Raw genomic sequence first — 15657 nt, 5'->3', positions numbered from 1 at the left:
CAATGTTTTTCCATCACAAAGGATTCTAGAAAACTGCTGCTGGGTTCTGAGTGTTTGTCCCTCACTTAGGATTCCAGAGCACTGCTTCAAGGGTCTGAATGTTTGTCACCCATAAAGGATTCTAGCTAACTGCTGCTGTATTCTGAGTGTTTGTCACACACAAAGGATTCTAGAACACTGCTGCTTTGTTCTGAGTGTTTGTCCCTCACATCGGATTGGAAAACACTGTTGCTGGGGTCAGAGTATTGTCACTGACATACGATTCCAGAACACAGCTACGAGGTTCTGAATGTTTGTCCCTCACAATGGATTCCGGATCACTGCTGCTGAGTTCTGAGAGTTTGACACTCACATAGGATTCCAAAAGACTGATGCTGTTTTCTGAGTGTTTGTACCTCACATGGGATTCCAGAACACTGCTGCTGGGTTATGAGTGTTTGCCCCTCACACAGGGATTCTAGAACACCACTACAAAGTGTTCTAGGATTCTAGAACACCACTACAAAGTTCTGTATGTTTGTCGTACACATAGGATTCCAGAACACTGCTGCTGGTTTTCGAGTGTTTGTCCCTCACATGGGATTCCACAGCACTGCTACAAAGTTCTGAGTCTTTGTCGAACACACAGGATTCAAAAACACTGCTGCTGGTTTCTGAGTGTTTGTCCCTCACAAAGGATTCCAGAACACTGTTGCTGGGTTCTGACTGCTTGTCCCTCACATGGGATTCCAGAACACTGCTACGAGGGTCTGAATGTTTTACACACAGAAACGATTCCAGAACACTGCTACTGGGTTCCGTTTATTTGTCCCTCACAAAGAATTCAAGAGCACTGTTCCTGTCCTTTCAGAGTTTGTCCCTCACATGGGACTCCAGAACACTGCTACGAGTGTCTGAATGTTTGTCCCTCAAATAGGATTCCAGAACACAGTGGCTGGTTTCAGAAAGTTTGTCCCTCAGATAGGATTCCAGAACTCTGTTGCTGGGTTCTGAGTGTTTGTCCCTCACATAGATTTCCACAACAATGCTGCTGGGTTCTCAGTGTTTGTCCCTCACATAGAATTCCAGAACAGTGCTACCGGGTTCTGTGTGTTTGTCCCTCACATAGGATACAATTACACAGCTACGGTGGTCTGAATGATTGTCTGTGACCAAGGATTCCAGAACACCACTGCTGGGTTCTGATTGTTTGTCTTTCACAAAGGATTCTGGAGCACTGCTGCTGGGTTCTGTGTCTTTATCCCACACATAGGATTCCAGGACACTACTGTGGTGTTCTGAGTGTTTGTCCCTCACATGGGATTCCAGAACACTGCTGCTGGGTTCTGAGTTTTGGTCCCTCACTTTGGATTCAAAAACAATACTGCTGGGTACTGAGTGTTGGTCCCTCACCCAGGATTCCAGAAAACTGCTAGAGGGTCTGAGTGTTTGTCCATGACAAAGGATTCCAGAACAGTGCTTCCAGGGTCTGAATATTTGTCCTTCACAAAGGATTCTAGAACACTGCTGCTGGTTTCTCGGTGTTTGTCAGTCACATGGGATTCCGGAACACTGCTGCTCGGTTCGGAGGGTTTTTCCCTCACATAGGATTCCGGAACACTGCTATGCGGGTCCGAATGTTTTTCCCTCAGAAAGGATTCCACAACAGTGCCACTGGTTTCTGGTTGTTTGTCCCTCACAAAGAATCCAGGGCACGCTTCTGCCTTCTGAGTGTTTGTCCCTCACATAGGATTCCAGAACACTTCTATGACTGTCTGAAAGTTTGTCCCACACATAGGATTCCAGAACACAGTGGCTGGGTTCTGAGTGTTTGTCCCTCACATAGGATTACAAAATACTGCTGTTGGGTTCTGAGTGTTTGTCCCTCACATAGGATTCCAGAAGATGTCTGCGGCGTTCTGAGTGTTTGCCCCTCACATAGGATTCCAGAACACTACTGCTGACTTCTGAGTGTTTTTCCCTCATATATGATTTCAGAACACTGCTACGAGGATCTCAATGTTTGTCAATCACAAAGGATTCCAGAACGCTGCTGCTGTGTTGTGAGGGTTTGTCCCTCACGGAGGATTATAGAACACTGCTGCCGCGTTCTCAGTGTTTGTCCTTCACGTAAGACACCAGAACACTGCTACGAGGGTCTGAATGTTTGTCCATTGCAAATGATTAGAGAACACTGCTGCTGGGATCTTAGTGTTAGTCCCTCACTTAGGATTCCAGAACACTGCTTCGAGGGTCTCAATGTATGTCTTTCACAAAGGATTCTAGAGGACTGCTGCCAGCTTCTCAGTGTTTGCCACTCACATGGGATTCCAGAAAACTGCTCCTGGTTTCTGAGTGTTTGTCCCTTCAATAGGATTCCAGAACAATTCTACGAAATTCTGAATCTTTGTCAATCACACGGGATTCCAAAACACTGCTGCTGGGTTCTGAGTGTTTGTCCCTAACATAGGATTCCAGAAGACTGCTGCTGGTTTCTGAGTGTTTGTCTCTCACATATGACTCCAGAACACTGCCACGAGGGTCTGAATGTTTATCCCTCACAAAAGGTTCCAGAACACTGCTTCTGCATTCTGAGTGTTTGTGCCTCATCTTGGATTCCAGAACAATGCTACGAGGGTCTTAATAGTTTTCCCTCACATAGAATTCCAAAACAGTTATGAGGGTGTGAATGTTTTTCCCTCCCAAAGGATTCCAGAACACAGCTGCTGGGTTCTGTGTGTTTGTACTTCATATAGGATTCCAGAACACTGCTGCGAGTGTCTCAAAGTTTCTCCCACATGTAAGATTATAGAGCACTGCTGCAGAGTTCTTAGTGTTTTTCCCTCAAAACGGATTCCAGAATACTTCTACGAGGTTCTGAATTTTTGTCCCTCAGATAGGATTCCAGTACACATTGGCTGGATTCTGAGTGTTTGTCCTTCACATAGGATTCCAGAACACTGCTGCTTGTTTCTGAGAGCTTGTCCCTCACATAGGATTCCAGAATATGGCTGCTGGATTCTGACAGTTTGTCTCTTTCTTACGATTCCAGAGTACTGCTGCTGGATTCTGAGTGTTTGCCCTCACAGAGAATATTAGAACACTGCTACGAAGTTCTGAATGTTTGCCACTCACATAGGATTCCAGAACACTGCTGCAGGGTTCTAAGGGCTTGTCCCTCACATAGGATTCCAGAACACAGCTACGAGTATCTGAATGTTTTTTTCCCCACATAGAATTCCAGAACACTGCTATGAGGGTCTGAAATTTTTTCCCTCACATAGGATTCCAGAACACTGCTACGAGTGTCTGAATGTTTTCCCCTCACATTTATTCCAGAACAGTACTGCTGGGTTCTGTTTGTTTGTCCCTCACAAAGGATTTCAGAGCACTGCTGCTGGTTTCTTAGTGTTTGTCCCTCACATAGGATTCCAGAACACTTCTACGACCGTCTGAATGTTTGTCCCTCAGATGCGATTCCAGTACACAGTGGCTGGGATCTGAGAGTTTGTCCCACGTGTAGGATTCCAGAACACTGCTGCTGGGTTCTGATTCTTTGTCCCTCACGTGGGATTCTAGAATACAGCTTCTGGGATCTGAGTGTTTGTTTCTCATACTGTATTCCAGAACAATGCTACCAGGGTCTGAATGTTTTTTCCTCATGTAGGATTCCAGAACACTGATACGAGGGTCTGAAAGTTTTTCCCTCACATAGGATTACAGAACAATGCTACGAAGTTCTGAACGTTTTTTCCTCACAAAGGATTCCAGAACACTGCTGCTTGTTTCTGAGTGTTTGTCCCCCATATAGCATTCCAGAACACTGCTGAGAGGGTCCGAAAGTTTTTCACTCACATAGGATCCCAGAACACTGCTAGGAGGGTCTGAGTGTTTTTCCCTCACAAAGGATAACAGCACTACTGCTGGTTCCTTGGAGTTTGTCCTTCACATAGGATTCCAGAACACTTCTACGATGGTCTGAATGGTTGTCCCTCAGATAGGATTCCAGTACACAGTGGCTGGGATCTGAGGGTTTGTCCATCACATAGGATTCCAGAACACAGCTTCGAGGGTCTCAATGCTTGTCCCTCACAAGGGATTCTAGAGCACTGCTGCTGGCTTCTGTGTGTTTGTCACTCACATAAGATTCCAGAGAACTACTGCTGATTTCTGGACATTTGCTACACTTTAGTTTGCAGAACACTGCTGCTGGGTTTTGAGTGTTGTCCCTCACATAGGATCCCAGAACACTGCTGCTGGGTTCTGAAGGTTTGTCCCTCAAATAGGATTCCAGAAGACTGCTGCTGGGTTCTGAGTGTTTGTCCCACACAGAGGATTCCAGACCACTGCTGTTACTTTCTGAGTATTTGTCCATCAATAGGATTCCAGATAACTGCTATGAGGGTCTGAATGTTTGTCCATCTCAAAGGATTCCAGAACACTGCTGCTGGGATTGGAGTGCTTTGTGAGGGACAAACGCTCAGAACCCTATAGCAGTGCTCTAGAATCCTTTGTGAGGGACAAACATTCAGAACCTCATTAGCAGTGTTGTGGAAACCTATATGAAGGACAAACATTCAGAATCCAGCCACTTAGTACTGCAATCCTATCTCAGGGCAAAGATTCAGAACCTCGTAGAAGTTTTCTGGAATCCTATATGAGGGACAAATACTAAGAAATCTGCATCAGTGCTCTGGAATCCTTTGTGAGGGACAAACAAACAGAACCCAGAAGCAGTGTTGTACAATCCTTTGTGAGGGAAAAATATTCAGACTCTCGTAGCAGTGTTCTGGAATCCTATGCGAGGGAAATTCTTTCAGACCTTCGTGGCAGTATTCTGGAATCCTATATGAGGGACAAACATTCAGAACCCAGCAGCAGTGTTCTGTAATCTTTTGGGAGGGAAAAACATTCACACCCTCGTAACAGCATTCTGGAATCCTAAGTGAGGGAAGAACATTCAGAGCCTCGTAATATTGTTCTGGAATACAACATGAGGGACAAACATTCAGAACTCAGTAGCAGTGTTCTGAAACCATTTGTGAGGGATAAACATTCAGACCCTCGTAGCAGTGTTCTGGGATCCTATGTGAGGGACAAACATTAAGAACCCTGCAGCAGTGCTATGAAATCCTATGTGAGGGGAAACACTCAGAAACCAACAGCAGTGTTCTGGAATCGTATGAGAATGACAAACTTTCAGAACTTCGTAGCACTGTTCTGGAATTCCATGTGTGGGACAAACACTCAAAACCCAGCAGCAGCGTTCTGGAATCTAAGTGAGGGACAAACACTCAGAACCCAGCAGCAGTGTCCTGGAATGCTATGTGAGCGACAATCTTTCAGAACTTCGGAGCAGTGTTCTGGAATTCTATGTGAGGGACAAACACTCAGAACACAGCAGTGTTCTGGAATCCTATGTGAGGGACAACACTCAGAACCCAGCAGCAGTCTTCAGGAATCCTATGTGAGGGACAAACACTCAAATAACTGCAGCAGTGTTCTCGAATGCTTTGTGAGGGACAAACTTTCAGAACCCAGAAGTAGTGTTCTAGAATCCTTTGTGAGGGACAAACATTCAGAACCTCTTAGCAGTGTTCTGGAATCCTATGTGAGGGACAAACACTCAGAATCCAGCCACTGTGTACTGGAATCCTATCTGAGGGCAAACATTCAGAACCTCGTAGAAGTGTTCTGGAATCCTATGTGAGGGACAAACACAGAAATATGCAGCATTGCTCTGCAATCCTTTCAGAGGGACAAACAAACAGAACCCAGTAGCAGTGTTCTACAATCTTTTGTGAGGGAGAAACATTCAGACTCTCGTAGCAGTGCTCTGGAGTCCTATGTGAATGAAAAACTTTCAGACCCTCGTAGCAGTGTTCTGGAATCCTAAATGAGGGACAAACACACAGAATATAGTAACAGTGTTCTGGAAAACTATGTGAGGGATAAACATTCAGACCCTCGTAGCAGTGTTCTGGAATCCTATGTGAGGGACAAACACTCAGAACCCAGCAGCAGTGTTCTGGAATTCTATGTGAGTGACAAACACTCAGAACGGAGCAGCAGTGTTCTGGAAGCCTATGTGAGTGGCAAACTTTCAGAACTTCGTAGCAGTGTCCTGGAATTCCATGTCAGGGACCAACACTTAGAACCCAGCAACAGTGTTCTGGAAACCTAAGTGATGGACAAACATTCACAACACAGCAGCAGTGTTTTGGAATCCTATGTGTGGGACAAACACTCAGAACCCTGCAGCAGTGTTCTAGAATCCTTTGTGAGGGACAAACATTCAGAAACTCGTAGCAATGCGTTGAAATCCTATGTGAGGGACAAACACTCAGAATCCAGCCTCTGTCTACTGGTATTCTATCTGAGGGCAAACATTCATTACCTCGTATCAGTGTTGTGGATTCCTATATGAGGAACAAACACCCAGAATCCAGCCGCTGTCTATCTGAGGGCAAACATTCAGAATCTCGTAGAAGTGTTCTGGAATCCTTCGTGAGGGACAAAAAAACAGAACCCAGTAGCAGTGTTCTATTCTACAATCCTTTGTGAGGGAGAAACATTCAGACCCTCGTAGCAGTGTTCTGGAGTCCTATGTGAATGAAAAACTTTCAGACCCTCGTAGCAGTGTTCTGGAATCCTAAATGAGGGACAAACACACAGAATACAGTAACAGTGTTCTGGAAACCTTTGTGAGGGATAAACATTCAGACCCCCGTAGCAGTGTTCTGGAATCCTATGTGAGGGACAAACACTCAGAATGGAGCAGCAGTGTTCTGGAATCCTATGTGAGCGGCAAACTTTCAGAACCTCGTAGCAGTGTTCTGGAATTCCACGTGAGGGACCAACACTTAGAACCCAGCAGCAGTGTTCTGGAATCCTAAGTGATGGACAAACATTCACAACCCAGCAGCAGTGTTCTGGAATCCTATGTGTGGGACAAACACTCAGAACCAAGCAGCAGTGTTCTAGAATCCTTTGTGAGGGACAAACATTCACAAACTCGTAGCAGTGCTCTGGAATCCTATGTGAGGGACAAACACTCAGAATCCAACCTCTGTCTACTGGTATTCTATCTGAGGGCAAACATTCATTACCTCGTAGCAGTGTTGTGGATTCCAATGAGAGGGACAAACACTCAGAATCCAGCCACTGTGTACTGGTATCCTATCTGAGGGCAAACATTCATAACCTCTTAGAAGTGTTCTGGAATCCTTCGTGAGGGACAAACAAACAGAACCCAGTAGCAGTGTGCTAGAATCCTTTTTCAGGGAAAAACATTCAGACCCTCGTACCAGTGTTCTGGAATCCTATGTGAGGGAAAAATATTCAGGCCCTCGTAGCAGTGTTCTGGAATCCAATATGAGGGACAAACACTCAGAACCCAGGAGCAGTTTTCTGGAATCCTTTGAGATGGAGAGACGTTCAAAGCCTTGTAACATTGTTCTGGAAAGCTATGTGAGAGAAAAGCATTCAGACCATTGTAGCATTTTTCTGGAATCCAATATGAGGGACAAACACTCAGATCCCAGTACCAGTGTTCTGGAAACTTTTGTGAAGGATTAACATTCAGACCCAAACAGCAGTGTTATGGAATCCTATGTGATGGACAAACACACAGAAGTCAACATCAGTGTTCTGGAATCCTATGTGAGCGACAATCTTTCAGAATTGTTTAGCAGTCTTTTGGAATTCTATGTGAGGGGTAAACATTGAGGCCGGCAGCAGTGTTCTGGAATCCTAAGTGAGGGACAAACACTCAGAATCCAGCCACAGTGTTCTAGAATCCTTTGTGTGTGACAAACATTCAGAATCTCGTAACAGTGTTCTGGAATCCCATGTGAGGGACAAACACTCAAAATCCAGCCACTGTGTACCGGAATCCTGTCTAAGGGCAAATATTCAGAACCTCTTAGAAGTGTTCTGGAATCCTATATGAGAGACAAACAGTCGCAACCCAGCAGCAGTGTTCTGGAATCCTTTGGGAGGTAAAAACTTTCACAACCTTGTAACAGCGTTCTGGAAACCTATGTGAGGGAAAATCATTCAGACCCACGTAACATTGTTCTGGAATCCAATATGAGGGACAAACACTCAGAATCCAGCAGCAGTGTTCTGCAATACCAAATGAGGGACAAACACTCAGAACCCAGCAGCATTGTTCTGCAATCCTATGTGTGGGACAAACACTCAGAACCCAGCAGCAGTGTTCTAGAATGCTTTGTGAAGGAGAAACATTCAGACCTCGTAGCAGTGTTCTGGAATCCCATGTGAGGGACAAACACTCAAAATCCAGCCACTGTGTACCAGAATCCTGTCTGAGGACAAATATTCAGAACCTCTTAGAAGTGTTCTGGAATCCTATATGAGGGACAAAGAGTTGCAACCCAGCAGCAGTGTTCTGGAATCCTTTGGGAGGTAAAAACTTTCACAACCTTGTAACAGCGTTCTGGAAACCTATGTGAGGGAAAATCATTCAGACCCACGTAACATTGTTCTGGAATCCAATATGAGGGACAAACACTCAGAATCCAGCAGCAGTGTTCTGCAATATCAAATGAGGGACAAACAGAACCCAGCAGCATTGTTCTGCAATCCTATGTGTGGGACAAACACTCAAAACCCAGCAGCAGTGTTCTAGAATGCTTTGTGAAGGAGAAACATTCATACCTCGTAGCAGTGTTCTGGAATCCTATGTGAGGGACAAACACTCAGAATCCAGCCACTGTGTACGGAGATCCTATCTGTGTGCAAACATTCAGAACCTCGTAGCAATGTTGTGGAGTCCTATGTGAGGGAGAAACCCTCAGAACCCAACAGCAGTGTTCTGGAATCCTGTGTGAGCGAAAAACTTTCAGAACTTCGTAGCAATGTTCTGGAGTTCTGTGTGATGGACAAACACTAAAGACCCAACAGCACTGTTCTGGAATCCTAAGTGAGGGACAAACACTCAGAAACCAACAGCAGTGTTCTAGAAGCCTTTGTGGCGGAAAACATTCAAAACCTGGCAGCAGTGTTCTGGAATCCTACGTAAGGGAAAAATATTCACACTCTCGTAACATTGTTCCGGAATCCAATATGAGAGACAAACACTCAGAACCCAGTAGCAGTATTCTAGAATACTAAGTGAGGGACAAACACTCAGAACCCAGCAGCAGTGTTCTAGAATACTAAGTGAGGGACAAACACTCAGAACCCAGCAGCAGTGTTCTGGAATCCTTTGTGAGGGACAAACACTCAGAACCCAGCAATAGTGTTTTAGACTCCTTTGTGAGGGACAAACATTCAGAATCTCGTAGCAGTGTTCTGAAATCCTATGTGAGGGACAGACACTCAGAATCCAGCCACTGTGTACTGGAATCGTATCTGAGGGCAAACATTCAGAACGTCGTAGATGTGTTCTGGAATCCTCTGTGAGGGACAAACACTAAGAAACCTGCATAAGTGCTCTGGAATCCTTTTTGAGGGACAAACACTAAGAACCCATCAGCAGTGTTATAGAATCCTTTGTGAGAGACAAACATTCAGAACCTCATAGCAGTGTTCTGGAATCCTATCTGAGGGACAAACACTCAGAATCCAGCCACTGTCTACGGGAATCCTATCTGAGAGCAAACATTCAGAACCTCGTAGAAGTGTTCTGGAATCCTATGTGAGAGATAAACACTAAGAAATCTGCAGCAGTGCTCTGGAGTCCTTTCTGAGGGACAAATCAGAATCCAGTAGCAGTGTTCTACAATCCTTTGTGAGGGAAAAATATTCAGACTCTTGTAGCAGTGTTCTGGAATCCTATGTGAGGGAAAACATTCAGACCCTCCTAGCAGTGTTCTCTAATCCAATATGGGGGACAAACGCCAGAATCCAGCAGCAGAGATTTGGAATCCTTTGGGAGGGAAAAACTTTCAAACCCTTGTAACATTGTGAGGGTAAAACATTGCGTCCCTCGCAACATTGTTCTGGAATCCAATATGAGGGACAAACACTCAGAACCCGGTAGTAGCGTTCTGGAATCCTATGTGAGCGACAAACTATCAGAACGTCGTGGCAGTGTTTTGGACTCCTATGAGACGGACAAACACTAAGAAAGAAGCAGTAGTGTTCTGGAAACCTATATGAGGGAGAAACTCTCAGAAGCCAGCAGCAGTGTTCTGGAATCCTAAGTGAGGGAAAAATACTCAGAACCCAGCAGCAGTGTTCTGGAATCCTAAGTGAGGGACAAACTCTAAGAACCCAGCAGCAGTGTTCTAGAATCACTTGTGTTAGACAAACATTCAGAATCGTGTAGCAGTGTCCTGGAATCCTATGTGAGGGGCAAACATGCAGAATCCAGCCACTGTATACTGGAATCCTATCTACGGGTAAAAATTCACAATCTTATAGCAGTGTTCTGATATCCTGTGTGAGGGACAAACACACAGAACCCTGACACAATGTTCGGGAATACTAAGTGAGCGACAAACTTTCAGAACTTCGTAGCAGTGTTCTGAAAAACTATGAGGTACAAACACTCAGAACCCAGCAGCAGTGTTCTAGAATCCTTTGTGAGGGACAAACATTCAGATCTTCTTAGCAGTGTTCTGAAATCCTATGTGAGGGACAGACATTCAGAATCCAGGAACTGTGTACCAGAATCCTATCTGAGAGTAAGCATGCAGAACCATGTAACACTGTTCTGGAATACTGTGTGAGGGACAAACACTCAAAATCCATCCACTGTGTTCTGGGATCCTATCGGAGGGCAAACATTCAGAACTTCGTAGAAGTTTTCTGGAATCCTATATGAGGGACAAACACTAAGAAATCTGCAGCAGTGCTCTGGAATCTAAGGGACAAACAAACAGAACCCTGTAGCAGTGTTCTACCATCCTTTGTGAGGTAAAAACATTCAGACTCTTGTAGCGGAGTTCTGGAATCCTATGTGAGGGAAAGACTTACCAAACTTCGTAGCAGGGTTCCAGAATCCTATGTGAGGGACAAACACTGAGAACCCAGCAGCAGTGTTCTGGAATCCTAAGTGAGGGACAAACACTCAGAACCCATCATCAGTGTTCTAGAATCCTTTGTGAGGGACAAACATTCAGAACCTCGTAGCAGTGTTCTGGAATCTTATGTAAGGGAGAAACACTCAGAATCCGGCCACTGTGTACTGGAATCCTATCTGAGGGCAAACATTCGGTACCTCTTAGAAGCTTTCTGGAATCCCATGTGAGGGACAAAAACTAAGAAATCTGCAACACTGCTCTGGAATCCTTTGTAAGGGACAAACAAACAGTACCCTGTAGCAGTGTTCTACAATCCTTTGTGAGGGTGAAGCATTCGGACTCTGCTAGCAATGTTCTGGAATCCTATGTGAGGGAAAAACCCTCTGAACCCAGCAGCAGTGTTCTGGAATTATATTTAAAGAACAAACACTCAAAACCTAGCAGCAGTTTTATGGAATCCTAAGTGAAGTACAAACCCTCAAAGCCCAGGAGCAGTGTTCTTTAATCCTGTATTAGGGTAAAATTTCAGAACCTCGAATCTGTGACCTGTAGTCCTATGTGAGGCACAAACACTCAAAGCTTCGTAGCAGTGTTCTGGAATCCTATGTGAAGGAAAAACACACAGAAAACAGTAGCAGTGCTCTGGAATCCTATCTCAGGGAGAAACATTCTGAAACCAGCAGCAGTGTCCGGGAATTATATGTGAAGGACAAACACTCAGAAACTAGCAGCAATGTAATGGAATCCTACGTCAGGGACAAACCCTCAGAGTACAGCAACAAGGATCTGGAATCCTATCTAAGGGAAAAACCCTCAGAACTCAGCAGCACTGTTCTGGAATCCTTTGTGAAGGACAAACATTCAGACCCTCGGAGCATTGTTCTGTAATCCTATGTGAGGGACAAACACCAAGAACCCTGCAGCAGTATTCTGGAATCCTATGTGAGGTACAAACATTCAGACCCTCATAGCACTGTACTGGAATGCTATATGAGGGACAAACATTCAGACCCTCGTAGCAGTGTTCCAGAATCTTGTGTGAGGTTCAATCCCTCAAAACCCAGCAGCAGTGTTCTGGAAGTCTACGTGAGGGGCGAACCCCCAGAACCTAGCAGTAGTGTTCTGGAATCCTATGTGAGGGACGAATACTTAGAATCCAGCAGCCATGTTCTGATTCCTATGTGAAGGATAAACACTCAGATCCCTGCAGCAGTGTTCTGGAATCCTATGTGAGGGACAAACACTCAGAACCCAGCAACAGTGTTCTGGAAACTTATGTGAGGGACAGACACTCAGAACTCAGCCACCGTGGTCTGGAATCCTAACTGAGGGACAAACATTCAGACACTCGTAGAAGTGTTCTGGAATCCTATGTCAGCGACAAATACTCAGAAAACAGCAGTAGTGCTCTGTAATCCTTTGTGAGGGATAAACATAAGGAACATAGCAGAGTTGTTCAGGAATCCTATGTCAGGGACAAACACACAGAACCCACCAGCAGTGTTCGGGAATCAATTGTGAAGGACAAACATTCAGAACCTCGTAGTAGTGTTCTGGAATTTTATGTGAGGGACAAACACTCCGAACCCAGCTGCAGTGTTCTGGAATCCAAAATAAGTGACAAACACTCAGAATCCAGCAAGAGTGTTCTAGAATTCTTTGTGAGGGTCAAACACTCAGACCCTCGAAGCAGTGTTCTGGAATCCTATGTGACGGACAAACACTCACAAGCCAGCAGCATTGTTTTGGAACCCTGTGTGATCGACAAATGTTCAGAACTTCGTAGCAGTGTTCTGGAATCCTAATTCAGGGACTAACACTCAGTAACCAGCAGCAGTGTTCTGGAATCCTATGTGAGGGACAAACACTCAGAACCCAGCAGCAGTGTTCTAGAATCCTTTGTGAGGGACAAACACTCAGAACCCAGCTGCAGTGCTCTAGAATCCTTTTTCAGGGACAAACACTCAGAACTCAGCAGCAGTGTTCTAGAATCCTTTGTGAGGGACATACATTCAGAACCTCATAGCAGTATTCTGGCATGCTACGTGAGGAATAGCCACTGAGAATCCAGCCACTGTGTACTGGAATCCCAAGTGAGGGTAAACATTCAGAACCTCGTAGAAGTGTTCTGTAATCCTATGTGAGAAATAAACCCTAAGAAATCTGCAGCAGCGCTCTGGAATCCCTTATGAGGGAAAAACAAACAGAACTCTGTATCAGTATTCTACAATCCTTTCTGAGAGGAAAACATTCGTACCCTGGTAGCAGTGTTCTGGAATCCTATGTGAGGGAAAAACTTTCAGACCCTCTTGGCAGTGTTCTCTAATCCATTATGAGGGACAAATATTCAGAACCCAACAGCAGTGTCCTGAAATTCTTTGGGAGGTAAAAACATTCAAACACTCATAACGGCGTTCTGGAATCTTATGTGAAGGTAAAATATTGAGACCCTCACAGCATTGTTCTGGAATCCAATATGAGGGACAAACACACAGAATCCAGTAGCATTGTTCTGGAATGTTAGGTAAGCCACAAATTTTCGGAACTTCGTAGCAGTGTTTTGGAATCCTATGTGACGGCCAATCACTCAAAAACCAGCAGCACTGTTCTGGAATCCTATGTGAGGGACATACTCTCAGAACTCAGTAGCAGGTTTCTGGAACGCTATGTGAGGGACAAACACTCAGAACCCAGCAGCAGTGTTCAGGAATCCTATGTGAGGGACAAACTCTCAGAACCCATCAGCAGTGTTCTAGAATTCTTTGTGTGGGACAAACATTCAGAATCTCATAGCAGTGTTCTGGAATCCTATGTGAGGGGCAAACATTCAGAAACCAGCGACTGTGTACTGGTGTCCTATCTGAGTGTAAAAATTCAGAACCTTGGTGCAATGTTCTGGAATCCTGTGTGGGGGAAAAACACTCAGAACCCAGCCACTGTGTACTGGGATCCTATCTGAGGGCAAACATTCAGAAACTCGTAGTATTGTTCTGGAACCCTAAGGGAGGGACAAACACTAAGAAACCTGCTGCAATGCTCTGGATCTTTTGTAACGGAATAACAAACAGAACCCTGTAGCAGTGTCCTACAATCCTATGTGAGGGAAATACATTCAGACCCTCGTAGCAGTGGTCTGGAATCCTATATGAGGGAAAAACGTTCACACCCTCGTAGCAGTGTCTGGAATCCTATATGAATGACAAACACTCAGAATTCAGCAGCAGTTATCTGGAATCCTTTTGGAGGGAAAAACGTTCACACCCTCATAACAGTGTTTTGGAATGCTATGTTAGGGGAAAACCTTCAGACACTCGTAGCACTGTTCTGGAATCCAATATGAGGGACAAACACTCAGAACCCAGTAGCAATGTTCTGGAAACCTTTGTGAGGGATAAACATTCAGACACTAGTAGCAGTGTAGTGCAATCCTAAGTGGGGGACAAACTCCCAGAACCCAGTAGCAATGTTCTGGAAACCTTTGTGAGGGATAAACATTCAGACACTAGTAGCAGTGTAGTGCAATCCTAAGTGGGGGACAAACCCTCAGAACCCAGTAGCATTGTTCTGGAATCCTATGAGTGGGACAAACACTCAGAACCCAGACGAAGTGTTCTGGAATAATAAGTGAGTGAAAAACTTTCAGAACTTCGTAGCAGTGTTCTGGAATCCTATGAAATGGAAAAACATTCAGACCCTCGTAGCAGTGTTCTTTAATCTTATATGAGGGACAAGCACTCAGAGTCCAGTAGCAGTGTTCTGGAATCCTTTGGGAAGGAAAAACATTCACACACTCGTAACAGTGTTCTGGAATCTTATGTGAGGGAATAATATTCAGACCCTAGTAGCATTGTTCTGGAATCAAATGTGAGGGACAAACACTCAGAACCCAGTAGCAGTGTTCTGGAACGCTTTTGAAGGGATAAACATTCAGACCCTCGTAACAGTGTTCTGGAATCCTGTGAGGAAAAAACACTCAGAACCCAGCAGCAGTATTCTGGAGTCCCATTTGAGTGACAAACTTTCAGAACTTCGTAGCAGTGTTCTGGAATTCTATGTGAGGGACAGTCAGAAGCCGACAGCAGTGTTCTGGAATCCTAAGTGAGGGACAAACACTCAGAAACCAGCAGCAGTGTTCTGGAAACCTACGTGAGAGACAAACACGCAGAACCGTGAAGCAGTGTTCTAGATTCCTTTGTGAAGGACAAACACTCACAACACAGCAGCAGTGTTCCAGAATCCTTTGTGAGGGACAAACACTCATAAACCAAGAGCAGTTTTCCAGAATCCTTTGTGAGGGAAATACATTCAGAACCTGGTAGCAGCATTCTGGAACGCTACATGAGGGACAGCCACTCAGAATTCAACCACTGTGTACTGGAGTCCCAACTGATGGCAAACATTCAGAACCTCCTAGAAGTGTTCCGGAATCCTATGTGAGGGACAAACTGGAAGAAATCTGCAGCAGTGCTCTGGAATCCCTTGTGAGGGACAAACAGAATTCTGTAGCAGTATTCTACAATCCTTTGCGAAGAAAAAACTTTCGGACCCTCATAGCAGTGTTCTGGAATCTTCTGTGAGGGAAAAACATTCAGACCCTCGTAGCAGTGTTTTAGAATCCAATATGAGGGACAAACACTCAGAACCCAGCAGCAGTATTCTGGAAAACTTCAGGAGGGTAAACCAT

Source organism: Pongo abelii, chromosome 21 (genome assembly GCF_028885655.2).
Source record: "Pongo abelii isolate AG06213 chromosome 21, NHGRI_mPonAbe1-v2.0_pri, whole genome shotgun sequence".
NCBI classification, from domain to species: domain Eukaryota; kingdom Metazoa; phylum Chordata; class Mammalia; order Primates; family Hominidae; genus Pongo; species Pongo abelii.
This window is presented reverse-complemented; position numbering follows the sequence as displayed.